This window comes from Symphalangus syndactylus, chromosome 10 (assembly GCF_028878055.3).
Source record: "Symphalangus syndactylus isolate Jambi chromosome 10, NHGRI_mSymSyn1-v2.1_pri, whole genome shotgun sequence".
NCBI classification, from domain to species: Eukaryota; Metazoa; Chordata; class Mammalia; order Primates; family Hylobatidae; genus Symphalangus; species Symphalangus syndactylus.
The window spans coordinates 97231361-97259122 of NC_072432.2; the positions used below are offsets into that span (position 1 = coordinate 97231361).

Consider the following 27762-nt stretch of genomic DNA (forward strand, 5'->3'; position numbering starts at 1 on the left):
ATTTTCCTGAGTTTGCATTTTAGCTGGAATAGCTTTTAAAATATGTTTTTATTTTAGTTTTCTTTTTTTTTTTGAGGCAGAGTCTCACTCTGTTGCCCAGGCTGGAGTGCAGTGGTGTGATCTTGGCTCACTGCAACCTCCGCTTCCAGGGTTCAAGCAATTCTTCTGCCTCAGCCTCCCAAGTAGCTGGGATTACAGGTGTGTGCCACCATGCCTGGCTAATTTTTGTATTTTTAGTAGAGATGGGGTTTCACCATGTTGGCCAGGCTGGTCTTGAACTCCTGACCTTGTAATCTGCCCACCTCGGCCTCCCAAAGGGCTGGGATTACAGGTGTGCGCCACCGTGCCCGGCCTAAAATATATTTTTAAAATGCATATTACACATGTGTATATAGCCACATGTATGTGCAAATACAAGCATGAATATATAAATATACTGACATATATTATACTTAAATACATTTTATATGCACAGATGTAGAAATAGGATGAACATATAATTCAACATCCAAAACAGGACACTTGAGCGAGAAAGGAGGTACAACTAATGCCAGGGAAATAGGTATACATTGGGATTGTACCTTAAAAAATCAGGATGAATGGTCATCCAGCATTTTATACATAAACAAATCTCTATATAATTTTACTTTTATTATCTTTTTTCTTTTTTGAGACAGGGTCTTGCTCTGCCACCTAGGCAGACAGCAGTGGTGCTGTCATGGCTCATCACAGCCTTGAACTCCTGGGTTTGAGTGATCCTTCCACCTCAGCTTTCCCCCATCCCCCAACAGTAGCTGGGACTACAGGCATGTGCCACCATCCTTGGATAATTTCTAAATTTTTTGTTAGAGATGGGGTCCCACTATGTTGCCCAGGCTGGTCTCAAATCCTGGGCTCAAGTGATGCTCCCACCTTGGCCTCCCAAAGTGCTTGGATTACAGGCCTGAGCCACCACAGCCAGCCTATGTAAATTAAATATAAAATTATATATTATACTTATAAGGACATTTGTATTTATTTACATAAAGAATATTGTACAAATATGTAAAGTACTTTTAAGAATTATATACATATCTGATAAACATATTTTATAATTAGACTTTATACATTCTAGTAAATTAGCATATTTGGAATTTTCTGTTTTTGTCCCCTGCTATGCTTCAGCCTTATATAATAAAAACACATACATATAATGTAAACAGAGGCACTTAAGATACTTTTGATGACTGAAATGAACTTTCTTCACTTTTTAGAATTTCCTAGGTTTAGAAAAAAATGAATCTATGCTCATGGTCAAAGACTGAAACAGCACAGATGTGCATTAAAGTAAAAAGCAGAAGTCCCCTTCTCCATCCTAGCCTCCCCACTCCCTACAACCATACTCCCCCCGCCCCCCCAGTGCACACACAGCACACACTCTCCCTCGTCATAGGTCCCTTTTCTTATAACTTTGGAAGACTTCTACATTCTGCCTGAATAAAGCCTTAGGAGAGAAACTGTTTTTCCTCTTAAGATTATCCTTCTCTCCCAGTCCCTAGTTCCCCTACCTGGCAATCCTCACTTGTTCTTGTCTCATTTGATGTCTTATCTGCATAGCCTTGCTCCTCCAGAATTTCTAGTTTTGGGTTTCCCATCATTACAATGTATGGTATCATGAATTTGTTCACATTTATATCTTCCCTATGAGCTCCTTGAGTACAGGGACAATCTGACTCATTTTTGTGCTCTCTGCACCTGTAGGCATGACAATCCGTTGTTGGTGATGTTGAGAGTAAGCAGACGGGAACTGGCCCTAGAGAGCGGCCTTGAGAAAGTGCCTTCAAGTTCTAAGAATGTAGGATTGCTTCACTCTTCTCTCTGCAATTTCTTAAAGATTTACTAATAAAAACACACTTTTAGGAGATTATCACTTGTCAAGTTTTGGTGTAGTATCAAAGAATATCCATAATTAGCTAAAAAGGCTATTAAAAAATTCCTTCCCTTTCCAACTACCTATTTGTGAGAAGCTGGATTTGCTTTATATACTTCAACTAAAACAGCGTTACCACAGCTGAAGGCAGGAGCAGAGATGAAAATCTAGCTGTCTTTCTATCAAGCCAGACTTTAAAATATTTGCAAACATGTAAAACAGTACTAGTCCTCTCACTATTTTTTTTGTTTTAAAAAATAGTTACTTTTAATAAAATGTTATTTTATCATTCAGTTGGATTTATCACAGTCATTTCCCATCAGTTAATAAATATTAGGTAGGTGCAATTAAAAGTAGTGGCAAAAACTGCAATTACTTTTGCATCAATCTAATCTTTAAATTCTCATTTAAAATGTTGAATATGGTAAATATTGACAGAAAGAACTCAGATAAACAAAAGCTCTTTGCATACCCAATGACTGTAAGAGTGTAAGGGAGTGTAGGGACCAAAAAATTTGAGAACTGCTGTGCTAACCAAAAAAAAAAAAAAAAAAGTCAAAACAATTTTAATTAAAAATCTTAAATAATTTTCTAAGAAATTATTTAAAAATTATTTTACTCAATAAAATCAATATACATAAGCCTAAAAGGACTAAAGAGACAGTGAATAAAATGTGGTGAAACACAAAGCAGAAATCCTCAGGAGACAGATGGAGACCAAGGGATACAGAAACACAGACACACCCACAGTCACGCAGATATACACACTCTCCATACCTGTCCTTAATTTTTCAAGTTTGAGGCGATGAGTATTTCTTGAGTTTGAATATGACTGAAAAACCAGGTGGACCAACGGTCTGGTCCACACTATACACAGGTGAAAATTGTTCTTTGAGGTTGCTACCTACAATTTGTTTATACAATCAAGCTATCATTGCTTGCATCCTTGCCTTCCAAGTCTCAAAGGTTAGCTTGGTCACAGTAATCTATCCTAGATATTGCTTTAAGTATTGGTTCACTCATTCTGGGAATGAATTTGAAAATAAGGGAAACAATTCTTGGCAATAATCCGACTTTAACTACTTCCCAGTATTTCCAGCTTAATTAAATCTTCTCTCCCTTCAATTAGTTAAGGCGATCTTACTGAAATACACAGAAGAAAACTTAAAATGATAGTTTCCATATAAACTCTAATTCTTACAATGCAAAATGAATCTTGAAAAATCTCTTTAAATTGTTAACTAATGCATCTATTATGCAGATCTTTATAGGGCTTGTTAGTAAAATCTGGTGTATTTTTATTAGTGAAGCTCTAAGACATTACAGAGAGGAGAGTTAAGTAAACATTTTCAGTCTACATTCTTAGTGAGAACTACAAGTCACTTACTCAAAGCCACTCTCCAGGGCCAGACTGAATCCCATTTTTTTTAATCTTCTAATCAGAGGAAAAGGCCAAGAGCCCTCTTGCCAGCCCTTGGCCACGCAGCTCCTAACGTACATAATAACAACCGAATCGACAGAGCAACTTTCTCCTCCCTCTACGGCAAGTTGTCTTCTATAAAAAGAAACGTAGAAATAAAACCTAACTAAAAAAAGAACGCACTGTATTAGGATACTGACCTGGAATCCTGCAAAAGTCAAACCTGCAGTCCATACTGGGCCAGCGCAGGGGCCATATCAAAGTGAAATCTACTGCGCAGGTCTGTTATTCCCTGCGGAAAGTTTTCCGACAAAGGATATTTTGCTTCAGTGAGCTGGCTGCACCATCCCACACACATCTTTGCAGTATATTTTCTCAAAGTCATGTTGGGTGACTACGTCAGACCTCCCTCACGTGACGGGGTGTTAGAAACACACGCATCAGATCTCGAAAACAGATTACAAAACAGAAGTCCTTTATGGAGTTGAGCTGTGTCTAGGAAAAGGAAAATCCTGTTGATGTTGCCTTCTAAATGCGGCCTGAAACGGGCACAGAAAAGCTACATTTATCAGATTTTACTGCACTTAAGTTATCAGATTCAAGAAGGCATAGTGTGACAGGGGAAGCTTATTTTTTAACTGAAATTCAGGCTGTTCTAAAGGCCAACATCGGGAAGCTGCTGGAGTGCACTCAGCAGAGAGGGAGGCCAGCTTGGACAACCTCACCTATTATCTGGAAAAGGTAAACATTAGGGCCCTGGACTTGCAGTTGCGTGCACATAGGATTGTGAGAACGAGTACTATCAGATTCATGAATGATGCAATGGGCCCAGTTAAATATTTTAGGTTGCTTGTTTGGAAAGATGAAAGGGGGAAAAGGTCCTGAGTTTCTTTTTTTCTTTTTGAAATACAGCAGTGTTTCAGGGTAGCTCGTGTGCCTTGGGTTCATCTCAGGATCAAGCTTGCCTGGGCACCTGCTTGCTTAAGAAATCTGGCAAACAGGCTTAGAGAATCTCTCTGAAGCCTTTTGAGTGCTGTGTCTCTATTTCTTGTTTTACCCAGATTCCACTGACACTCAGAGTCCCCCCAAAATATATATATATATATATATATATATATTTTTTTTTTTTTTTTTTTTTTTTTTTTTTTGAGACGAAGTCTTGCTCTTGTCCCCCATGCTGGAGTGCAATGGCATGATCTCGGCTCACTGCAACCTCCATGTCCTGGGTTCAAGCGATTCTCCTGCCTCAGCCTCCCGAGTAGCTGGGATTACAGGCGCCTGCCACCATGCCCGGCTAATTTTTGTATTTTTAGTAGAGACGGGGTTTCACCATGTTGGTCAGGCTGGTCTCAAACTCCTGACCTCAGATGATCCTCCTGCCTTGGCCTCCCAAAGCGTTGGGATTACAGGTGTGAGCCACCATGCCTGGCCCCAAAATGTATTAATAGAAGGTATTTTTAATCTGAATGCTGTGGGGAATGATGTGTCCCAGAGTTCCCCAGGACAGCGTTCCTGTCCCCTGAAAATTTTCATTTTAGGGGTAAGCTTATCAAGAATTGGTTTCAAAAGCCAACCGTCATTTCCTTGTGAACCCAAAGGACTGGCTGATTGAATGGAAGGTGGCTCTGTACCTCTCAGTTGATTGCTACCTCTGGGGGAGGGCAGAGGGAAGAGCCGTTTACATTCCGGCTTCTGAACAAGAGTGAACCTCCAGCTAATCACAAGAATGAGTTGTCCTAAAATGGATGAAGCACCAGCTGCTGCTCTGGTGTTAAATCTAAATCCGCCTCCCCCACTGCACTGCCGCTCCCCACTCCCTGCCCCTCTGCACCCTGGGTTTCTGGGGACTCCTGCAAGACAGTGAATCACAGTTTACATTGGTACTTCCTGGATAAATCAGAAACTGGGCAGTGAGGAGTGAATGAGATGATGCGCCTGAAAAGCACCAAGTGTGGTCCATGGCACCTAGCAGGGGGTTCAAGAAATGTCAGCTGGAATTAGCTTGAGAACTGGCTGCATCTGCCTAGTTGGTAGCTATGGAGAGAACTGTTCATGCAGCTTATCCTTCATCCAGTATGTAGGGTGATCTTTAAAAACCACAAATGAGGCCGGGCGTGGTGGCTCATGCCTGTAATCCCAGCACTTTGGGAGGCTGAGGCAGGTGGATCACCTGAGGTCAGCAGTTCGAGACCACCCTGACCAACATGGCAAAACACCATCTCTACTAAATATAAAAAAAAATTAGCTGGGTGTGGTAGCGCATGCCTGTAATCCTAGCTACTCGGGAGGCTGAGGCAGGAGAATCACTTGAACCCAGGAGGCAGAGGTTGCAGTGAGCCAAGATCGCGCCATTGCACTCCAGCCTGGGTGACAAGAGCAAAACTCTGTCTCAAAAAAACAAAATGAAACAAAACAAAAAACAAAAAAACAAACCCACAAATGAGATCAAGTCAAGCCCTGCTCAAAGCCCTTCAGCGGACTTCCCCTGATCTTAGGATAAAATCAGACCCTTCCCAGTGCCTAGCAAGGCCCTGTGCTGTCCACTCTCCAGACTCACTCGTTCCCTCCCACTGCACTCCTTGCACTGCCTTTGCTCAGGTACACAGGCTCCCTGGGCTGACTCCACCTGCCCAGTCTCTTCTGGCCCTGTGGCCTTTGAGGCACACAGTTCCGGCACTGCCCATGGCTGGCTCAGGCTCGTGCTTCAGGCCCAGCTCAAATGTCTCCTCGGAGGGGCCACCCCATCTCTCTATCTGCTGCCCTTTTGGTTTGCACTCACATCAGCTTGTTTATTTCTTCATACTGCTTACCTCAACCTGCAATTATCACCTGTCCTTGCCTGCTTGTTTACTGTCCACTCTGCCCGCCAGAAAGTAAGCTCCAGGAGGAGCTGCTTCTCTAGGCTGCTCACTCACTGTTCACTGCTGTATCTCCAGGCCGCAGCACATGGCAGGGGCATGCGGGAAATGTCTGGCGAGTAAGTGACATGACCATGCATACGAAACACAAACCAGGCTCACCCCGACTAAAAAAAGCAACCTGCTGCTGTCCCCTGCACTCACGATCCCCAAAAAAGCAAGCTGCCACCGTTCCCTGCACTCACGATCCCCCAAAAAGCAACCTGCTGCCTTCCCCTGCACTCACGATCCCCCAAAAGGCAACCTGCCACCTTCCCCTGTACTCACGATCACCCAAAAGGCAACCTGCCACCTTCCCCTGTACTCACGATCACCCAAAAGGCAACCTGCCACCTTCCCCCTGCACTCACGATCCCCCAAAAAGCAACCTGCTGCCTTCCCCTGCACTCACGATCCCCCAAAAGGCAACCTGCCACCTTCCCCTGCACTCACGATCCCCCAAAAGGCAACCTGCCGCCTTCCCCTGCACTCACGATCCCCCAAAAAGCAAACTGCCTCTGTCCCCTGCACTCACGATCCCCCAGAAGGCAACCTGCCGCCTTCCCGTCCTCACGATCCCCCTTGCCCTGCTCTGCTTTTTTGACCTTTCCACGGCACTCAACACTCCAATATACTACATAGAAAATGGACTTATTGTCTGTCTGCTTGCAAAAATGTAAGCCCCATAAGAGTACCAATCTTTAATTTTCTTCACTGATCTATCTTAAGCACCTGGAACAGTGCCTGACACAGAGTAGGCCCTCAGTATTCATTTACAAAATGAACGATCTATGCTATAAAAAGATATATGTTTATAAATCAACATTACATGAGGATGGTCACCATAAATATTGCCAATTACAATTTTCATCTGTCTGAATTCTCCAATATTGAATAAAATTGCTTTTATTAGATACATTTCAAGTTGTAAAGCACTTTGCATATTAATTCATTTAATCACCTCCACAATCCTGTGGAGGCTGGCACATAAAAAATGGAAATACTGGCCGGGCGCCTTAGCTCATGCCTGTAATCCCAGCACTTTGGGAGGCCGGGGCAGGAGGATCATCTGAGGTCAAGAGTTTTGAGACAAGCCTGACCAACATGGTGAAATCCCGTCTCTACTAAAAATACAAAATATTAGCGGGGTGTGGTGGCAGGCGCCTGTAATCCCAGCTACTTGGGTGGCTGAGACAGGAGAATCGCTTGAACCCCGGAGGTGGAGGTTGCAGTGAGCCGAGATTGCGCCACTGTACTCCAGCCTGGGTGACAAAGCAAAACTCCGTCTAAAGAAAAAAAAAATGCAAATACTAGTATATACTCACAGGATTCAATGAATTAACAGTTAGTGCCCAATATGGAAGCTAGTATTATTAACATGCTCATAGTACAGATGTGGTAACTGAGCCCGGAGAAGTGACTTGCCTCACATCAATGTGCACACATACAGCAGTAATTAAGTCAGAGCAGGTGACTTGTTCTATAAGGCACCAAAGGCCCCAGCCGTGAGTCCAAACTGCAGGCTTGTTATACAAGATCCCCACGGAAGAAGCTGGCAGCTGGAAAAGACCCAGAATGGGATTCAAGAGGTTGGGCAGTTGGGGGCAACCAGCCTGAGTCATATGCCAAGAAATCACAGAGCGAACAAGGAATGTGCCAGAGAGGTCTCCAAGCAGGGCAGCCGAGGATGGCAGTTAAGGCATGCAGCCCCTTGATCCCAGGTGGCAGTTGCCAGGATGATCTGAGCATTGCTGGGTGGTGGGCCTTGGGCCTGGGATCCTTCATGGCTGGCCAGGTGTACAACAGCTGTCCAGTAGGCATTTTCCAGGTGCCGCCTGAGATGTAATCAATCTGTGTCTGCCCCACAGCCCAGAAAACACTGGCACAGCCAGGATTTGCTAATCTAAAGTAAATGCCTCAGGAAGATGGGTTTTCATTCGCCTCCCCTCCCCCACCACAGGTATGTAGGTTTACTTTCTTATTACAGGTCTGTGATAATGCAGTCTCCAGGGATTATGGGGCTCATCCTGGGGACATGCCAGTCAGGGTGCAGCATGAGACTGGCGAATGTGAAGCTTCAGGGGAGCACTGGGGGAAGACAGTCTCCAAGGGCAGAGCTGGCTTCTGGTGTGAGCCTCCTCCATGATGGAGGGAAGAGTCTCCTGGCCAATACAGAGTGGAGACTGGTCAGCAGGGCTTGTCAAAACCCTGAATCCAAATCTCAGCTGCCTTACCAAGGCTTCTAACGTCCCCTGTGATCTGACCTCCTTTCCTGCCATTCTAACCCACACTAGCCACCCTTCTGTTCCTTGAGTGTGCCTGGGGCCTTCCCAGCCCAGGGCATTTGCGCATGCTGCTTCTGCAGCCTGGAATGTCCTTCTAGCCTGGGCAGCAGCCCACCCTCACTTCCATCCACCACCCACTTCTCTCCTCCCATCTGGTGCCCCTGTTATATATTTTTTAGCATACTTTTCTTTCATAGTACTTATTATGATTGTAATTAAAAGTTACTTGACAAGTCTGTGCCTTTACTACAGAGTAAAAATTACATGAGGGCTGAGACTGTTGACCAGTTTTCCTAGCACTCAGCCCTGCAACTGCCACATAATAATTGTTAATAAACCTTTACTGAATGAATGCAAAAACAGAAAGCACCCGAAACTAAGCTTTATAGAGCCCATCATACCTGGCACTGTTACTGAGCTTTTCAGACCCAGTGTCAGGTCAACCTAAACTGCCCTGCTATTTCCCACCTATGCTAATGTGTGGTGGTAAAAAAAAAAAAAAAAAAAAAAGCCAAGAAGGTTGTTCTGACATGAAAAAGGAAAAAGAACCCACCCCACACACAAATCAACATTGCTGGCCTAAAGCTGAGCTGCATAAGATAAAACAGCTATCTGCTGCCCACAAAGCTATTACAGCCCAAACAAGTTACAACACTGAACCACAGCTCTGGAACCCTGAAAAACTGCTTACTATCACCATTTTGGCCCAAAGGAAGAAAAAGAGCAATCTTTCAAGCACTACCGACATGCTTTGTTCAAAGTCCAGGAATTTGGCCTTTGTCTTGAGTACCTGGGCTGAAGTGGCAACAAATTCTTTAAAATTTAATACCAAAAAAGTTGTAAAGGTGGCGACATGGTGGTGTCCTGTGAGGCCTTGGTGCTGGGTATTTGTAAAGGACTTAGCTTCCATGTGACATCTTTCCTTCCCACACTCTGGCAGCTTTCCACCCTGCATTCACCGGTCGCTTCCTTCTGGCGTCTGCTCCCTCCCCCCGCCTCCTCTCCTCCTCTCATAAGGAGCTAATCTGGAGACGGTGCTGGGTCTGTGGCCTGCTGCTGGGTCATGAAACTGTAGATGCTCTGCATCCCAGCACTTGCCCCCCATCAGGCAATGAATAGTAGATGGAAAAGGCACGGTCGTGTGTACTTATAACGGTTGTTCTCAGCAGAACTATGCATATCAGACTCACCGGTGGAACCACAAAAAGAATTTGAGATCAATGATATCACTGACACTGAGCCAGGGTTTGGGAGACAGGGTCTGGGCAGGTGTGCTTTTGCATCCTGCTGAAAATTACCAAGATATATAGTCCGCACGACCTGGCCTGTGACTTCTCACTACACTATGAAGGAACAGTTTACCATGTCTCCTGCTTATGCTGGAGCCCCTCTGGGCAGCCTGTCTGAGAACTGCTTTAAAGTGACATGCCCATACTCCTAATAAATGCAACAATGTCCCCATTGTGACATCATTTGACAGGAGGAAATCACCTGCATATGTCATCCAAGCTGTGTCCCAACACCTAACAAGCATATATGTGCTGTGTGCTCGGCACCGTTCTACACACTGCATTTATATCATTCCATTTAGGCCTCACAGCAATCTTTCTCATTTTACAAATGAGAAAAGTGAGGTTCAGAGAGACTGTGGAACTCAGCCAAGATTGTTTAGCTATTGGCGGCAGAGCTGGGATTCAAACCCAGGCAGCATGACTCAAAAACCACGCTTTCCATTTCAGGTGCAGGAGCACCAAAGCATAAAGAACTTAGCTTGTCCATGTTTTTCTTGGTTTCATTTAGCGACCAAACTATTGAAGGCTCATAGGGCATCACACTAGCCTACTGACCAGTTTACATCTGGCAAAGTGTAACTGGGCCTGGAGCAGGGCTGCCATGTGTGGGGTACAGGCTATGCCCGGTGGTAGGCTGAGAGGCAGCCCAGGCTCTGCTTGGCTGGGCATGTCCCTCGGTGCAGGGCTGCAGTCCTTGCCAGAAGGAGGCCATTTCTCACTATGTACAAAGATGCTATATGGGACCACCAGGTGGCCCTGGGGTGAACATTTAAGGGAAATTCAGTATTTTCCATAAATTCTACTTTTAATTCATTTTCTTAAAAAAATGTGAACTTCAAAGTAATATATGGCACTTATGAATATGACTTATTTCGATTTTGATTTTTATCCACTCCCATTTCAAGATAATATTAAGTGTATACGTAGGGTTACCATAAGATGGGGGCATAGAAAAGGAATGGTGGGGAGATTAAAGTTGCTGAACTAAAAGAACTGAGAGACTCCCAAAGCACTGTTATGTCCATTCTTAAAACAGCGCTCTACGATAGATACTTTAGGATAAGGCACACCATGTCCAGTCTGGTACAGTGGCTAAAAGTCTGAACTTTGGTATGCGGGGGACCTGGCTCTGTCATGCTCTGGCTGTGACCTTGTGCAAATTTTAAAAACTCCTTGCATTTCAGTTGCTTCCTCTGCAAAATGGGAGCTAATAATAGAAGATACTCGGGTTAACATGAGGACTAAGTGATACCTTTAAAGTGCTTGGTATAGTATCTGGCATAAAAATCAAGCTTCATAAACATTAGCTATTATTATTATTACTATTACCAATTAATTATTAGTCAAAAATGTCAGAAGGAGCAAGTATTAGCTAAGCCTTGGCCCCAGGCCCCAAATTAGGGAATGTGAAATTCCTCAACGGCAGGGACAAATATCCTATTTCACTGTGTGCCCAGAGTTCCCCAGACCCCCTCACAGTGCTTGATACCCCATACGGGCTCATTAACTAATTATTCTTTCTTAATTCAGAGAGCAGTTACACCTGAGCTTTGGCCACCACACACACACACACACACACACGCATACACACATACACGCACACACATACAGGCATTTAATTATAACTATCATTTAAATAATTTTCTTTAGTTGCATTGTTAGCATCTCTTCTGAGCAAATGGAAAAAGGAATTATTATTTTTTATTTTTATTTTTTTTACTGACAGGGTCTCACTCTGCCACCCAGGCTGGAGGGCAGTAGCTTGATCATTGCTCACTGCGGCCTGGAACTCCTGGGCTCAAGTGATCCCCCCATCTCAGCTCCTGAGTAGTTAGGATCACAGGTGCCTGCTAACATGCCCAGCTAATTTTTTTATTTCTTTGTAGAGACAGGGTCTTGCCATGTTGCCTAGACTGGTCTTGAACTCCTGGGCGTAAGTGATCCTCTGGCTTTGGCCTCCCAAAGTGCTGGGATTACACGTGTGAGCCACCATACCAAGCAGGCAGTAACTATTTAAATAAAGAATCTTTCAAGTTCACTGTTTATTACCTGTTCCAGTAAAAAGCTTGGTAGAAAGGAAGGTGTTTAAGATAAATACTTAGATCATCAATAAATTTCCGTTATGTGGACTTATCCTCTTAAATCAGAGGGTCACTCAAATTTGGGTATAAATTGATGAATAAAAACAAAGCTAGGGTTTTATCCGTGTATTGAGTTACATGTCTGTTTTGGATAGTGACATTCTTTCACCTTCCTAAAGAAGCCTCTCCTGCACTGGGCCTCATTACCTCTGCGATCTGTTTACAGACTTGACAAATCACATCTGCTCCTTTTTCTTCATGCAAAGGGGATTTTTAATAACGTATCAGTTTGGTTACAATTTATTTTAGAGAATATTTTGGTGTTTTGGGTTTTTGATTTTAGAATCTTTTTCCTTTAAGCCTCAGTTTAATGGATTCATTAGTTTGTATTTTGTTCAGTAAAAAATAATTAAAAATTTGGGTTCACTTTGGGATTTGGCATGTTTATTGTGCTTTATTTTAGATTTTGGTTCAAGCTTCCCGTGAAGTCCTTGATTAAATTACCAGGAAGTGTCAGATGTAGTTGATAGTTCCAAGCTTTCCTTTCCTCTTCCGTGGGGCATCCTTTTTCTTCCTGTATAGTGAGTTATCTTTACCTTCAGAGGTAGAGCACTGCTTACCCACTCCTGGGTTTAAATTATAGTTCTGCTAACTTGCTAGCTGTATGCACATGTACAAGTTAATTAGCATCTCTAGACCTGGTTTTTAAAAAAACTATAAAGTGGACACAGCAGTGTGACCTCATTCTTATGAGGATTAAATGAGATAATACAGATAAAATGTAGTATCTCATTCTATTTCTCCTTTTTGCCCTCGTAATCTTCCATGAAAATTCCAGAAAACAAACAAAAACCTGTAACTACAGCTTTTTTCTCCAGTCCATCTCATTATGATACTAGCAACCAATTAAATGCTCGACAGTTGAAAGGTATTGGAAGTGGGGTCAGTTTGTAAGTGGAGATTTCCCTATCGCTGAAGTGGAGAGTTGAGTGGCCTGGAGAGATTCAGGCTTTAAGAGCTTCCTCTAAGTCCTGGCAAGATCAGCTCTGCAGGCCATATTGTCAGGAGCTGAGGGGCTCAGGCCAGGCTGACCCCAAAAGAAGGGAAGCCAGGGAAAAAGTACTTGTGGAAGGCACATGCAAAACCAAATTTTTAACAAAATAAGGGACTATAGGTAATACAGTAAGAGTTCATATATTAAGGCTTTGGGAGAATATGTTAATATTTTTGGTACAGTGAAAAAAACCTATTTTTTGATACTTTCAAAGAATTATATAAAAAGTATTTTTATAATACTTTCAAAGAATAGACACATGCATCACGATGCAATATTGTGATAAATACAGTCAATAACTGTGTGTTAACAGACACAAAATTAAGTGACTATATTGTTTTGGGGAGCCCTGCATGCCCATTAAGGAAAAGGCACCCGCACAGCCCCACCGTGAAGAATAAACAGAGAAGAGGTTAGGGGTTCAAACAACCAGAAGGGAGCTTCTACCCCTTGAGTGGCTTCTATAGGCCCACACATTGCCCCTTCCCGTCCAAATAAAGAGATTGAGCAAATCTGCCCTCCAAGCATCACTTTACCCTGAATTAGATGATCATTCAGTTTCTTCACACATAGAAACATCAGGGGCCGGGCGCGGTGGCTCACGCTTGTAATCCCAGCACTTTGGGAGGCCGAGGCGGGCGGATCACGAGGTCAGGAGATCCAGACCACGGTGAAACCCCGTCTCTACTAAAAATACAAAAAATTAGCCGGGCGTGGTGGCGGGCGCCTGTAGTCCCAGCTACTCGGAGAGGCTGAGGCAGGAGAATGGCGTGAACCTGGGAGGCGGAGCTTGCAGTGAGCTGAGATCGCGCCACTGCACTCCAGCCTGGGCGACAGAGCGAGACTCCGTCTCAAAAAAAAAAAAAAAAAAAAAGAAAGAAACATCAGGGCACCCAGCTTCACCAGAGCATTAGGAGACTGGGCTAAGAAGGCCAAAAGAATCTCAGCACAGGAGCACTCTGTTCCCTTCACAGCTTCATCCTGGTCCATCCTCGCCTTGCTGGTGAGGGGGCTTTTAAACACAGTAAGGTGACTTATGCTCTGAGAGGCAATGAGTGCCAGGCAAGGGGAGGAGGCAGGGTACAGGGGTGTCCTGGCCCGAGAGGTGAGGCAGGATGCAGAAGGAGAAAGGCCAGAGAGAGAAAGGGGCATGGGGCTCCCCCTACCCAGGAGGCCTCTGCTGTCCTCCTGAGTGAACGATAGCCCAGTACTGCAGCATACTCTTGGAAAGGCCTGGCTCTTTCTGCATTGCTGAGCCTGCCCATTCTGCTCTTTCAGGTGTCATGGGCTTAATAACGAGGCTAGAGTCATAAAAGTGAATGCCCCAAGGCAGTTCCTAGCTCTGAGGGCAGGCAGTCCCTCTTAAAAACAGGATTCCTTGGGCAGAGCCCTTCCCCAGAGGCAGCTTTTTCAGGGTTGTGTTTTGGGGTTCCTTTAGATTTGATAACCACAGCCTATCCCCAGTTCACAGTGCTGTGTCCACAAGATGGTGCTGAGACCACACAAGGAAATGCTCCTGGGTCCCAGGTAGCCAGTCATCCAGCCCCAAGACCTTTCTCAAAATGGGCAGATGAGTAAGCATCACTTCACTATGACTAGAGCTTGGGATGTTTTAGATAACAAAAAGCACAGAGGGCATGATGCTTCGTGGAACACGCGCTCTGACTCATTCTTATTTGCCACAAATGGATTTTAGAGATTCTTCAGATGGGGAGTGGGGTAGGGGGCTGAGGACGGCTCCAGCCAGTGTGTGACTCTCCTTGTTAGAGAAGTCCCCACCAGGGAGGGAGCAACTGAGGGGCCCTCAACTGTAGCCTTTGCCATACGACAGCCCTTTGAATGTTTACCCTTTCCTGGGCTATACATCTCCAATTTCTTCAGCTACTCCCTTGTAACAACAAAAACAAAACAAAACAAAAAAACCCAAAAAACTTTACAGAAAAGCCTAAGATCTCATAGTGTGACCAAAAGGAGTTTCTAGACTCCTCGGTGGGTGTGGTAGCTCACACCTGTAATCCTAGCACTTTGGGAGGCCGAGGCGGGAAGACTGCTTAAGGCCAAGAGTTCAAGACCAACCTGGCCAACATAGCAAGACCCAGTCTTAGTTAAAAACAGAAAAAAAAAAAAAAAAAAGAGAAGTTTCTAGACTCCTGGTTCCACATGCCTTATTATGCCATACTCCTCAAATGGCAGATGCTAGGACCCCACTTATTAAAGTGGTTGACCTCACTGTAAGCCTCAGTTTCCTCATCTATAAAATGGAGTGACTACTATACATATCATAGAGTTCCGGGAGGATTGAGAGTATATGAGCACTCAGCAAGTACACAGCAAGTAGTAAGTGCTCAATAATTGATTTTATTTATAATATACAGACTTTTTTTTTGCCTGAACTTCTCCTTTCTTCCCTTGTTTTATTCCTCTCCTATGGCTTCCAAAACTCCAGGACCGGATTTTTTTTTTTTAACTGAAACTCAAAATTTCCCTTATTTATTCTGGTTAATCTTAATTGCGTTTGTTTTATCCATCCTTTCTCTGCCTGTTGAGATATTTTAGAACATCAATTCTATCTTAAAATATATCTACTGATCACTTAAACATGCTCTACTGATTCCTGCTCTAGAAGCTTTCAATAAGTTCAGGACAGTGATGACAGGGATAAAAAGACATGACTGTATTCTAGCTCACCTCCACAGAGCAGCAGAATGGGATCATTCTTCTTCCCCAAAAATCGTATTTCGAGATCAGTACTGTTATACTTAGAAAACAGTTTTAAATCTATTAGAATAAAAAAAGAGAAAGCCTTGGCTTCATCTTTAAAGAAGGAAACTGGGCACACATCATTAGGATGTGACCCTGTAAGAAGCAGTTCTGAACAGCTTAATCCATCAATATGTTTGGAATCAAGGTACTGAGGCCACAAGGCAAGTAAGCTCTTCAACTCAGATCCAGAAAGTTTCAGAGCTCCTGGGAGCAGAATTGTTGGGAATAACCTAAGAATAAAAGATCAAGATATCAAGCTCCCTGGAACTGATCTGTGGTCTCTGGGCTGGTCTTTGGTTACAGGTGACCCAGTGCAAAACTCCAACCAATTACATTCTCTCAGCTTCACTGTTTCGAAACCATAGCGAGACTCTAATATTCAAGTGTTCTTCTCTATTCCCTCATTCTCCCTAAGTAGCTCATTCCAATTGTTTTTCTTGGGCTCACATCCCAGCATCCTTGTGCCCCACCCTGCCTGGAATTCAGGCAGCCTGCGATTGTTTCAGTGCCCACATCCGCTTACCCAGCAGAACACCACCTTCCTCATCCTGACTCCTCCCAAAGGCCAACCTTCTTGACCCAAACACAGAACAAAGACAAAAACACCCGGCCTCATTCCTGTGCAGCCTTGTACCATTTGCAAATCACTTTTTTTTTGAGATGGAGTTGTGCTCTTGTGGCCCATGCTGGAGTGCAATGGCACCGTCTTGGCTCACCACAACCTCCACCTCTTGGGTTCAAGCGAGTCTCCTGCGTCAGCCTTCCCGAGTAGCTGGGATTACAGGCATGTGCCACCACGCCTTGCTAATTTTGTATTTTTAATAGAGACGGGGTTTCTCCATGTTGGTCAGGCTGGTCTCGAACTCCCGACCTCAGATGATCTGCCTGCCTCGGCCTCCCAAAGTGCTGGGATCACAGGCGTGAGCCACTGCACCTGGCCTACAAATCACTTTCTTATACCCCTCCTTATTTTCCTTCTCACGATGCTACTGCAGGCTGGGAAATTGTATTTCCATTTCAAAGATGGGACACCAAGACTCAGAAAAATGAAGACAAAGTCCCAGCACCACATCACATGTCACTGGAAAGGTTGGGTTTTCAGTCCTGATCTTGTGACTTTGAGCTTCAAACTAACTTCTAACATACTTAAATGGAAGACTAGATTTGTGTGATTCTAAACATTAGCAAATATAAACCACCATCTCATCTTTTGATTGGTATGCTTAACAGTTGTGCTTATTTTATGCCAAATTCAGTGTCAAACATGTATCTGCCACTCAAAAAAAAACTACATATGTGATATGGTTTGCGTTTGTGTCCCTGCCCAAATCTCATGTTGAACTGGAGGAGGGGCCTGTTGGGAGGTGACTGGATCATGGGGGTGGATTTCCTCCTTGCTGTTCTCCTGAACAGTGAGTTTTTATAAGATGTGATGGTTTAAAAGTACGTGGCACTTCCCCCTTTGCTCTCTCTCTCCTGCCGCCATGTGAAGAAGATGCCTGCTTCCCCTTTGCCTTCCACCATGATTAAGTTTCCTGAGGCCTCCCTGTCATGCTTCCCTGTCATGCTTCCGTTAAGCCTGCAAAACTGTGAGTCAATTAAACCTCTTTTCTTCATAAATTACCCAGTCTCAGGTAACTCTTTACAGCAGTGTGAAAACAGACTAATACAATATGGTTAGCTATCTTTACCAACAAAACCAGTTTTTCCTGATCAGCCTGTAGCATGCCATTAACACACTGCTGACCAGGTGATCACATAAATATTCTACTTTGTGTTTTCTACCATCTTGCATTACTTGATCACACAGTATTTTGTTTAACTTGTTCTATAAAATGAGAATAACACCTGAGAAGATTATTGTGATAGCTGAAGAAGGCAGTGAATATAGAGACCTTAGCTAGCAAATATTCAATTAATGGTATACCATATTACTACTACTAACAAATTTTCAATGCTTTCACTAAAATCAAGCAGAGTTTTGTTTTCTTAACAAGTATCTGATGAGGTATAATGCAGCATCAGTACAATAATTCTAAGAAACAGAATGATTTCCTCTCCTTGGCCTTTTTGAATCCTTTATTTCTTCCCTCATTCAGCAACCTCCTGGAGCCCACTCTCCAATGGAGGAGAGAGACGTGCAGACAGCTCCTATGATGAGAGTGCTCTACTGATGGGGCATCCAGGGCTCTGGAGGAAGCAGCCTTAAACTGGGGAACAGGAGTCAGGGCAAGGGAGGTGGGGCTCGCTCTTGAAGGATAGGGAGAATTTCCTTGGAATCCAAGAGGGAAAAAGGCATTCTTTTGTAGGCAGAGGTCTAAGCAAAGGCAAGAAGGTATGAAATAGAATGATGCACTTGGGGAGGGGCAAACAAGTGGGACGGCTGCCCCACAGCCATGTGCAGGGCTGTGCTAGGAGATGGGGAGGAACCCTGGTGGGGCCTGGTCATGAAAAGTTTCCAATATTGGATGAGTTTGGACCTTATCCTCTAGTCCCATAGTTCTCACCCCCTAACTACATACTGAAATTGCCTTTGGAAACTTGAGAAAACACCAACACTCAGGCCCCAATTCAAGATTCTGATTTGTTTAGTCCTGGGTGGGGCCTGCGTATTGGGCTTTTTATTTTTTATTTATTTATTTTTTTGAGATGGAGTCTCACTCTGCCACCAGGGCTGGAGTGCAATGGTGTGATCTCGGCTCACTGCAACCTCTGCCTCCTGGGTTCAAGTGATTCTCCTGCCTCAGCCTCCCGAGTAGCTGAGACTATAGGCACGCACCACTATGCCAGCTAATTTTTGTATTTTTAGTAGAGATGGGGTTTCACCATGTTGGTCAGGGTGGTCTCCATCTCTTGACTTCGTGATCAAGCCTGCTTCAGCCTCCCAAAGTGTTGGGATTACAGGTGTGAGCCACTGCGCTCAGCCTGGGCTTTTAAAATAAGCTCTCTAGGTATAACTTGAGCAATGGCAAGTTATTTAAAAGATTTAATATGGGAATGATTTGACAAATTTGCAGACAGGTCACTCTAAAAGCAGTTTGGTGAGAAGGATATCTGGAAAAGTCTGAAAGAAGGCAAAGAGACAGGTGTGGATGAAAGAGAGGGGAAAAATTTGAAAGCTATTTGGGTGAAGACTCAACTAACTGGAAATTAGGGGAAAGGCAGTGGAGCAAGAATGATTGACGTGCCAGTTCTACTGCATCTAGATGTGCTACTAACAGGTCAGGAGCCCAGATCAAAGAGCTGGTTTGGGAGGTGGATAATGAAGTTTGTGAAGTCTGTGCTCCCTCTGAGAAGCCTGAGGAAAATGCAGGTGGCTCCCTCAATCAACAGACATCCAAAATGGACTTCAGTGCTGAAAGGGAGCTGGGGTGAAGATTCAGATGTGCAGTGCAATGACATATGGGAGGTGGCTGCAAACATGAGCATGCATTTTGCCCAAGTTGAAGTAAACTGGATGAAAAGAAAATAGGGCTAAAAGGGGAGCATGAACAATGGATGCTGGTGCATCAGAACCACCTGCAGACCCTTACTGCGATTTCATTTCTTCATGCCACTCCAGACTGACTGAATCTGGTAAGGCCCCAGAATCTCATTTCTAACAAGCTCCCTTGTGCTGCTGGATCAAGGCTAGGTTTGGACACTGTACTTGTTTCCTGGGGCCGCTGTAACAAATTACCTCAAACTTGGTGACTTAAAACAACAGAAATTCATTATCTCACAATTCTGGAAGCCAGATGTCCAAAATCAAGGAGTCAGCAGGGCCGTGCTCTCTGTGAGGGCTGCAGGGGGAGAATCCTTCCCTGCCCCTTCTAGTTTCTGGTGGCTCCAGTCTCTCCTTGGCCTATGGCTGCATAACGCTCATCTCTGCCTTCATCTGCACATGGCCTTCTTCTTTCTACAAGTGTCTCTTCTGTGTGTCTCTTATAAGGACACTTCTCATTGGCTTTAGAGTCCACCTCTCATCTCAGAATCCTTAATTACATCTGTGAAGACCCTTTTCCCAAATTTGGTCACACTCACGGGTTCTGGGACATGGACACATCTTTTGGGGTGCAGCCATTCAACCCATTACTGACACCATGGCAGTAGCTCACATGAATGAATGTGAGAGGGAGCTGGGATCCAGAACTCCACGCCAAGCTTCCTGACAGTGGTAGGAAGAGGAAGAAGAGAGGAAGGGAGAGCGAGCCAGCTCAGAGACTCCTAAGATATCCAGCTGCACTCCCAAGTTGTGTTCTGCTCAAGGGACCGCAGGCCACTGTGAGTCCAGGGCAAAGGACCACCTGAGAGTACTCCACAGAATGGAAAAAAATCACAACAACCATAAATTCACAAAAAGCCAGGCCATGCTGCCCTCAAAATGTAGGCAAGAACTTGGAAGGGCTGAAAAGGCTTTTAATTCATTTTTAAACCAGATTAATGTAATATGAAGCTGGAATTTCCTCTCTAAGATTCTGCAGCCCTTTTCTCACCACCCTAGTAGTTTCCAGTCCAGACAGGTCACCACGGCAGCATGGGATTAATTATTTCTGTCTTTCCCATTGTTTTCTTAGGAGCAGGCAATGCCCTCAGCCATGAACACTAAAGAAGTTCAGCTACACCTCCCTTTTCAACACCTACAAGGGTCCCATAAAAATTCACTGAGAGCAGACCACCCCTCATTTTTATACTGATACACGTTCCACCATTAAAATCCTACATTATAATTATTTGTGTCAGTTCCCTGATACACAAAGGTTTTCTGTCCCCTAAAATAGGACCTTCCCTGCTTGGCAACAGGGTTTCCAAGGCCAGAAGGTCAGTGGGGGCTGGAGATGGTGGAAAGGAATGTGGCACTATAAAATTAAAGTCACAACCAGGGGACAAGAGTCTTCAGAATCAGATTCTTAATGTGGTCAATCACCCCATCATACATTTCTATAGCAGGGCTTAAAAGGCACAACCCTCAACCCCACCCCCTAAGACCAAAGCATCCAATGCACCTCCTAGTTAGCAAGTCCACAATCTTACATAGGCCAATCTCTCTGTCAGTCTGTCTCTGTGCTTCGCCGGAGTGTCTGGGGCAGCACTCCTCAAATGTCAATGTGTGTAAGTCAGCTGAGGATCTTGTTAAGAGCATTTTCTGACACAGTGGGTCTGGGGTAGGGCTCGAGGCTCTGTATTTCTAACGGACTCCCAGAGGATGTCCATGCTGCCAGTCTGAGGACCACACTTGGGGTAGCAAATGTCAGGACTCCACAGCAACAGCATCTGATGGCTTTTCTTTGGTCAAGTCATCCTGAAACAAGTTTGTAGAATGATTCCACCCTGGCCCCCCTAGAGTCCAGCCCACACAGCATAAGCCCTACAACTTCACTTACAATGGCAGAAACTTGTATTTCTAATAAAAGCCCAACTCCTACAATGAAAATGGGTGACGTAAACAGGACAGATTCCAGAAAAGGGTCTTGTATGTCTGGTTCGTCTTCATCTATGTCAGGGTGGAGATGGCTGAGGTACCCCTAAAGATGTGGTTTAAATGGAGTGCAGGGAAACCAAGTTCCCTGACCTCTGCTGAAATAATAGCTAGAATGGAGGAGATGATGATGATGATGCCAGTAACAAGAAAAGCTAACACTGACTGAGCACCTTTTACATCCCAGGCCATGTGCTATGTGCGTCAAAGACATTATGACTCAGCACTGAGAAAGAAAGGGCAGGGTTAAAAGATATGCAGAAAAGAGGGAAAGCACTGTAAATTCCAGGGTGTGTGGAACGTCAATAAAGTGTCAACAGAGGGAGAGAGGACAATCCTCAGATTGTCCCAGTCTAGGCCTAGTTAGGAAGTCACTGTTTGATATTTCAGAAAACATCCTTGGACCAAACATACCAAAGACCAAGTACATCAGGACATATCTGCTGTCCGCTGCTGTCATCCATCACCTGATGCCATCCAGGTTAGCCTCTGCAGGCTTCGTTCCATTTGGCTGCCTTAAGAGGGACATGCCTGGACACAGAGGGGCTTCCTCTGATGTTCTTCCTGTCTCACCCTGGGATCAGTACACTGAGCACTGGGCAACTTAGTCAGGGCTGCTCTGTCTGATGCCTTCCAGATGTCCCTGGACACAAATACTATGCTCTGCTACTGACCCCACTGACATAATTACTTTGCCTGTATGAAATGGACACAGTTATATCTGAAGTGGCTGACTTACTTGTGGTGACATGGAGAAGGTTCAACAGCCTTTACTTTTCCCTGGGCTGGGCCTTAGCTTCAAGCCCAATGCTCTGCAGGAGAAGACTGGGCAGGTTGCCACTGAAGGAATTCAGATCAGCGGACTGAGTCAAATGGTGTGCAACCGGCATGCAAGAAGCAGTCCATAGGCTCCATTCGGCCTGCAGACGCTCTCATCAGGCCCCTATCTATGTGAAAAAGTTTCAAACCTCCAGTTTGCCACAATCTAACCACTTGCTTACCTTCTTATACCAAGCCCACATTTGACGTTCATATTACCTTCCTGTTCCTGTACGTATGTGAGTTTTAGATCTTAGTCTATAAAAATGTAAGTATAAATCACATGTAGGTTTTGTTCTGCCTGTGAAATTTTAATCTCTGTACTGTGATTCATTGTTCTTCTAAAATTTAAATGATGAGATGTCAGTATTCAAGTTTTCAAAACTCTCAGAGTGCTCTGTCCTAATGAAGGACAGGTGTTGAGAAGCCTTACCACAGAATATATTTGGGTGACATACTATTTCTTAAGGATCCCTTTAGTTTGTCCATTCCTATGGGGAAAATTTCTCTATGTAAATCTTCAGAGGCAGAGTGGCAGATATCAAACTCTTCACTTTGCTCCAGTCAGTCACATTAATGATACAGTCTGTTCAAGCTTCAAGAAAAAGGGGTACTTAACTCCTAATAAGCATTTCATGAAATCAGATTTTCTATCAGAGGCACTCAGCTCTCCTTCTTTAAAACAAGCATCCCACAAGTCATCATGGGCAGGTGTGTAACAGGGGAAGCAACAGTCACTGAGCTTTTATCGTTTCCAGTATCCTGAGCTGACATCATGCTCCTTCCTGGGTTACAGTATGTGGGAGTTGACATCATGCTCATGTATTTGTGTCACACAAATACAACAGTTCCAAAAAACAGATCACAGAAATAGGGCCTGGACCATCCAGCTGTCAGGTATTCAATAGGGTCAACACCATGAAGCATCTCCACCAAGATCACAAGGAATCCTCAGAACTGCTCAATGAAAATGGTTGCTAAACCCAGGAAGCAGATTTCAGCTTTAGAGACATCAGGGGAATGTGCAGCTGATTCCTCAGTCCGGGGAGCATTCTGACCGTCTGGGGCGTGAGGACCTCCTGCAGGAAGGTGGCTGAGGCTGTCGGCTGGCCGGGTCTTCCCCACCTCCTCCCCACTGTCAACAGACACCTGGCTCCAGGCGCAAAATACCAGTGTACAGAGATCATCTGTATGGGCCTGGGCCCTCAGATATTTATTTAAGTCCACGTACACACTTTCCCTGCACAAACATTTTCTTCTTCCCCATTTCCCACAATTCCTCCTCCCATGTTTCCAGTTTGAAGCCACTGCTGGCAACACTACGACCTCTGGAGGGAGGCCAGGCCTGGCAGCACAGAGCTCGAAGGCAGCACAGGATTGTGAAAGTCGCCTCTTCATAGGCTCAGGAGACGCAGGCGCTTGGCAGAGCTGTCAAGCAAGCCCACCAGTAGGTCTGAGGTACAAAGGCTTTCCTACTATGGAAAAGTGACAAAAACTCTGGCCAGTCTTTCGAATGGATGAACAATGGTTCAGACAAAAAAAACAAAACAAAACAAAAAAAACCAGTGGAAAAAATTGTGGGAGGGGGAAAGAATATTAAGGGAGCTAAGTTCCACTCAGCTGTTGCCAATTTCACCCCAAAAGAAATTTAATAGAAACAGAAGGAAAGTTTCTGGCAGTAGTCAGGTGCCTACATAGTTCCCCTGTTCACCTGGTTTAGGGGTAGAATTATCTGAGCAGAAGGAGCAATGACGTTGGTAAATAAGTTGTCTACATTAAAAAATAAATAAAACTCCCCAAACAAACTCCAAACCACTGCAGGTAAACACTCGTACTATGTTGTTTAGAAAAATTATGCTTTAAATATACTGATCTAAAAAAAAAATCGAAAGAACAGACTGTTCTGTAGAATAGCTTGAGTTTCTGCCTGTGCTTTCATTTTAGAAAACAAATGCTCGTAGACCTCACAGTGGGAGGAGTTTCACACAGGGATTCAGCTAGCAGAAAATGGCCACCGGCTTTGAGAGACCTTAACACAACAAACAGGTCACCCAAGAGACCTTTTGGGAATACGAGGCACTTGCCTTTCACAAAGGTAATTGTCTAGAGATACACAAAACCATTTTTTTTCTTCCTGACCAGTAACATAAATCATGGCCTCCAAAGTACTTGTTTACAGAATACCACAATGACTAATTACCAGAACTTTTCTTATTCTCTCTGAGCAAAGGAACCTCATGGGAGAAAAAAAAAAATAGGTCATTTTTAATGTAAGGGAGTTGCTAGGATTGGAGGTAACACAGCTATTTAAACTTCATAAAAGGAAAAACAAAAGACCTCAAAAAGTATTTTGTAAAATAGAGAAAGGTGCAAATCTTCTTATCAGAAATGCATTATAAATATAAAAGAAACTCTTAAAAGAGATTGTTCAAATGTGACAAAAAGCTCTTGGTTTCCTGAAAATGTCAAAAACAAAAACAAATATTGACAATACTAAATATCCAACAGACAGGGTAAGAACTTCACTTAGAAGCAAATTTCCATTTAGGTAATTTACGGTGCTTTTGTGCAAAAAGTTGCTTTTACACTGTGTAGTCGCTGAAGACACTCCAGAATTGCTAGACCTTTACAGGAAAAATTTTAAAGGTCAGGGTTTTTTTTCTTTCCCTAGTTAGCACAGCACTCACAGGCAGCCAGTTCTCTAACGTCTGAGTAAAATCCTACACAGGGCTTCATTTCAGTGCCACGTCATGGCTTTTGCAGACTATCTTCTTGCCTCCGCTTCCTCAAAGTGGTCCTTCTGTTCCCTCCCATTAAAGCAAAGGTGGAACTTGCATTAATTCAAGGGAAGGGTGAACACACTACAGAAGGCATGGTTCAGCCACAGGCGCCGGTTACGGCTGTAACCACTGTAAATCTCTTCCACCAAAGAGCATCAAAGACCCGCACGGAGACCTTGAGAAACCTTGCTCTTTGGGCTCAAGTCAGGGACTGTAAGACCAGACTAAATAGGTTTAAGCAGGGACAGATCAGAATGCTGAGTAGGTTTTTCAAAAAGGATATCCTCATTTAGGTGTCTAGGAGCCAATCACTGTGCCATTAGAACTAATCGGAAATCTCCATGCTTACATGAAAACGCACAAAAGTATGGGGAGACTGATCTGAATATGCGGGTCTCCCTTGCCTGGCAAGATAATATATTCATCTTTGTTTGGACTGAATTGGTGGTCTTATTATCTAATTGTAATCAACTCTACAAATAGTCAGTTGTTCTAACACATGAACAGGAAAAATAACATAAATAAAACAGGGCCTAGAAACAATATCCAACCACAAATCAGGAAGTGACAGCTCATATCTGTCTCACCTTGCACAAAGCCTGCCTTCATGGGTTACTGAAATAATCCCAGGATACCCTTTCAGGACTTAAACAGCCACTGGATTTTTCATGAAAATGCATCCTGGTACGAATACTCACAGTAGTGGCCAGAAAAATAGGGGTGCGCAAGCTGGGTCTTCCTCTCTCCCTGTGAAAATGTTTTAATTTCTTTCAATATTAAGTTATAATATAGCTTAGGAATTTTCATTTACATAAGAGAGGAGAAATGCTTTTGTAAGATGGAAAACAGCCTTCTGTCTCTCCCAGGTCAAAAATAAATTTGCTTGACTATCTTAATTGGCAAAAACCCAAGGGCTCCAACTGGACCAGAAGCTTTGCATCACGGTGTCCTACTGCGTGTGTCTGCTGGAAGCCCAGCAGATGTCATGGTCAGCTTGCTCTCATGGGAGAGTGCCAGTCCTTCTTTAAGCTTTGCTGTTGACTGCCATCTCCTGCTCTTCTGATAACCTGCCTTTTTCTGGCAGACTGGGCCTAGGACAGTGGGTTCTGTTCCCACTTTGCCACTAATGATGTGGCCTTGAGCAAGTCCTAAGACTTCTCTGGACTCTTCTTATCTGGAATGCAAAGAGGTCGGGCTAGTTTATTTCCTAGGTTCCTTATAAGCATTAAATTTGAAAACCATGATTACCAGCCAGTTGCAATCCTTCTGTAAGAGTCTTCATTCCCTCAGAAGTGGACAATCTCCCACCCTTAAATTCATGCACTTTCCTCAAGTGTAGAGGGTTAAAGGCAGAACCCAAAGTCTGGCTAATATCGGCATATCTATGAGGACAGGAGGGAGCTACTACATTGAGACCCCTGGGAGACCTCAGACTGAGTCCCTGCCCCTGCTTGTCCCAACACCTCTGCTTTTCTGCTCAAAAGAAAATAAAGTACTACACCTTAGAGCCGGAAGGAAACAGCCATCATTGAGCGAAACCTCTGGTTACAGGTGAGGAAACCAAACAAGCAAGGTCATGCTGGGAACAATTCCTAGGCCTCCCCTCTGGATTCTCACGGATGTCTTTCTTCTCACCGCAACCCAGCCCTGCAGGGGCTCTGGGCAATTTTCCTAGCCCCCTGTAGAGTCCCTCAGGGCCTCAGAGGGTAATCAACAAACATTTACTTAGCCCTCTGGGCAATCCCCCAAGGAGCAGTTTTAAACTTTCAACTGGTATAGGCTCTGGGAACATTTAGCCCAGCACAGTGACAGTGACAGCTATAGCAAGACACAAATTGATTGATCTGATCAGTGTGGAACTCTATTGGTGTTTTACTCTAAAAGAAAAGCTTGCAGCAGCACAGACAGTAGATAAGGATAGGTTAGGGATATAGGGAGGCTCCATGAGGGTGGGGTCCTGATCTCCTACCTGGCAGGTAGTTGATACTAAGTAAATATTTGCTGAACAAATTCAAGTTTGCACATTATCTCTGCTCCATTTGCTTCTTGTCAAAAATTCTGAGGTTACAATAATATTAAGGACGAAGATCTCTGAGCCTCTCAGTTAAAATCAGGAACAAATACCTGTTTCATACTCTCACTATATGGCTGGGGAGGCAGCCCAGAGTGTGGAGAGAAGGGGCTGGCCTTGTGAGTCAGACAGACCCCAGGGTGTAAAAATCTCACCTCAGGATGGGCACGGTGGCTCACGTCTGTAATCTCAGCACTTTGGGAGGCTAAGGCCGGTGGATCACCTGAGGTCAGGAGTTCGAGACCAGCCTGGCCAGTGTGGTGAAACCCCATCTCTACTAAAAATACATAAATTAGCTGGGTGTGGTGGCAGTTGCCTGTAATGCCAGCTACTTGGGAGGCTGAGACAGGAAAATCACTTGAACCCGGGAGGCAAAGTTGCAGTGGGCTGAGATAGCACCACTGCACTCCAGCCTGGGCAACAAGAGCAAAACTCCGTCTTAAAAAATAATAATTAAAAAAAAATAAACTCCCATCTCTACAATCTTGGCTGTAGTTGTTGAGTTTCTTTTTGCTTCACTTGCCACACCATGTTGTCTGAGGTTCTAAAAGATGGCTGAGATAATGCACATAAGGTATAGACCTAACTCCATGAATGTCAGTTCCATCCTCTTTCCTTGGGAGCTGTGGGTATAGAGAGAGAAACTCTGTTTCTAGGAAAGGCTCCAGGCCATTGGCATCCTCCTCCAAAGAGGCAAACCAGCAAGAGGATGCTGACATCGTTTTAAAATGACTCAATATAGTTTTCATAAATATATTCCCACTAAGTCATCTGATTTCTAAACTATGTATAGAGAACATAAAGAGCAATTCAATATACATGTCAAATGTTTTATACTTTCCATATCTAAGTTAAACACCAAACATGTCTGTATATCTCAATCCTTTGTTGTGAATAAACAAAGAGGGGAGCTAGAACTAGGAAGAAAAAAAT

At 44.1% G+C, this 27762-nt stretch overlaps 1 protein-coding gene across 20 annotated transcripts in view; it reads right to left on the reverse strand.

Moving 5' to 3' along the window:
* Positions 1 to 27762, reverse strand: part of ZBTB38 (zinc finger and BTB domain containing 38) — a 166967-nt gene that overhangs the window by 41224 nt on the left and 97981 nt on the right. Inside the window, exon 1 of one of the 20 annotated variants that reach the window (XM_055295227.2) lies at positions 9702 to 9859. The exons of the other annotated variants lie outside the window; for them this stretch is intronic. The gene's annotated coding sequence lies outside the window, so the exon portion shown is untranslated. Of the gene's footprint in view, positions 1 to 9701; positions 9860 to 27762 lie in introns of those variants that run through there. 20 annotated transcript variants of the gene reach the window in all.